The following is a 2,556-nucleotide window of genomic DNA, read 5'->3' as shown; positions in this document are numbered from 1 at the left end:
CAGTAGCCTTCTTGTACTGCTGTATTCACAGCCAGTTGAGTCAAAAGCATACCCATTGAGATCATATTTTCTTTTTAAACTTGGGCATACATCTGACATTTCTGAGTAGCTTCACTGACTCCATCTTCCAAGTTTAGGGAAATGAGCTAATTAGCCAAACTTACAGGACATGATGATTATACCATGTAGACCGAGCCTGCCATCAATTCTTTGTAAGTGTTGAAACTACGTCTTTGTTAGGGGTCATATGAAAAAGAACACCCGTGAATCAATAACTCAAACAACGTCTTTGCGTGTTCTTACAGTTTCTGCCTTTTGGTTTGAGGTGGTTAAGGCAATCTGAGTAAAGAATTAAATATCTTCCCCTCCTGAGGATTCTCTTGGACTATGTTGACTCGGTTTTTTCTGAAACTGAATTTTTGTTTTTCTTGCTTATTTTTCCACTTCATAAGTTTTGTTAGTCTTGGATTACATTAATCCTATCTTTTTGGCAAGATTTACATCTAACTTAGACTTCCCTTGTTTTCTCTGTGAAACTTGTTACCCTTTTTCCTTTACTGATGATGTTTAGTCGTTGCCTTTCACAAAATAATCCCTCCTACACTAAGGTTCTCTTCTTTCTTTGACGTTCAATTCCATCTCTTTTGATTTTAAGTGTTGAAAATGAATAATAATCTGTGCGTATTTAATCTCTCCTACTTTGGGTTTGTTTTCCATCTTTGTATTGCTTCTGGAAGTGGAATTTAGAAAGTACAAAATGCTTCATTATCTGCCCCAATAGTTGTCATCTTGGAGTTTTAAACTTAGCTGTAATCTTTTTTAACTACCTTATCAAGGTTTTCTATCCAAGGCCTTGGATGAATTCATGTTTGAACGTACAAAGAACAATTCCCACAAGAAAAGTTTATTAGGAAGATCTTTAGATGTCATATAAAGCTCATTTAGCTTTGTCCACTGTTTTAAAAAGTTAGTATCTTGATCAATCACTTTGTCTAGTTACATCTCATCTGAGATTTCAAAACAAGAATTCCATGTGCAATTCACTCCCATATTTTCCCTGTATCTTCTATCTATAGTAGAGGAGTTTAAAGTGATCTTCAAAGCCTTATAGCCTTTTGTTTGTCCCAATACAACTCTGATTTTGGCCTTCTATAGACTGAAATCTACTTTCCCATCAAATTTGTAATATCATACCTCACAACAACCATTTTCTTTCCTTCTTTTTCGTGCTTACAATCCTCTAAGATTAACCTTTCTTGAATATTCTTTGAAAAATCATTCTTGTTCTTGCACGCTTGATACCATTTGTTGGGCTTTTTCCTATTTCCTTGAGACCCAAAAGCTGAAGGACATAAGACAAGTATTGTGGTTCTGAAAAGAAACAAATGATAGGGAAAAGCCACGTTCAAAACAATCACACCCAAACAAAGTTAAGCGTCAGGATTTTCCTTTAGCAACTCAAATCGCTTTATGATTGCATTCAATCAAAATCAGTTTCATTTTCTTTTGTTTTGCCTCATAAGTTTAAAGACGTCGAGAGAAAAAGAAAAGAAGTTGAATGGTGGTTGTGTAGCTTAAGAAGAAGATGTGATGATGCATTCTCAAATCCACACATGCAGTGAGAGAAAGGAGAAGTAGAAGAACACGAATCTTTATGTGGCTCGCACTTGAGGCTATAATCCCCGAGAGGAGCTAGAAAAATTTAAAATTTTTGTAGAGATTACAAATACAGATTGAGTCCTCACCTTCTTTCTCTAATTTTTTTACACATTATATATTTTGGTGTTGAATGATCCTTTAGTTATATAGGATGTTTACAGCAGTAGTTGTAAATGAAACATAACATAAAGTAAAGGCTGATTCAACTGTTATTTTACTTTATTTTCTACAAGAAGGATGACCTGTTGAAGGTGAATTAAACTCTAGCAATGTCTCCAACATCTTACATTAGCCTAATAGAAAAATCTCGAACAAGAGATGTTACATTTAGAAAATTGACTTCTAAGCTTAGATTGTCTACCTTCTCTTCTCTCGCTAAATATGGTTGGCCTCGAAAAAAGCACCCTAATAAATGCACGCAATGTCATTGCCATGAATAATAACAAGCAACATATAGAAAGAAGGAAAACTTGTTTTTTTAGGTTTCTAAAAAATTTAACAAGACAAATTAATTGGCTCCTTGAAAAACGGACGCCAAATTTTGATGGACAAAGAGTTGCTGAAGCTTTCTATATGACAAATAAATATTATATTCTCGATCCTAAAACTTCAACTAACAAGTAGTTCTTAGTAGAAAGATTTAGGTTCGAACCACAGGAGCCTAAGATAAAATCTCTCTAAATAAAATTGGCCTTTGAAAAGCAGTAAATGAGGGGGCTTTGAGTTTGAGTTGAGAGGAAACTAAGGTTTGCAAGAAATTAAAGTGTATAAAAGTAAAATAAGATTGAAGAGAGAGAGAAAGTGAAACATGAGATTACCTTTGTCGATTAAGGTGATTGTTTTGGCTATCTATGGATTAATTTATTGATTTAACATGCAAGATTATCTCTCTCTTTT

Source organism: Benincasa hispida, chromosome 12 (assembly GCF_009727055.1).
Source record: "Benincasa hispida cultivar B227 chromosome 12, ASM972705v1, whole genome shotgun sequence".
Lineage (NCBI taxonomy): Eukaryota > Viridiplantae > Streptophyta > Magnoliopsida > Cucurbitales > Cucurbitaceae > Benincasa > Benincasa hispida.
The sequence above is the reverse complement of the archived record's forward strand: the minus strand, read 5'-3'. Positions refer to the sequence as shown.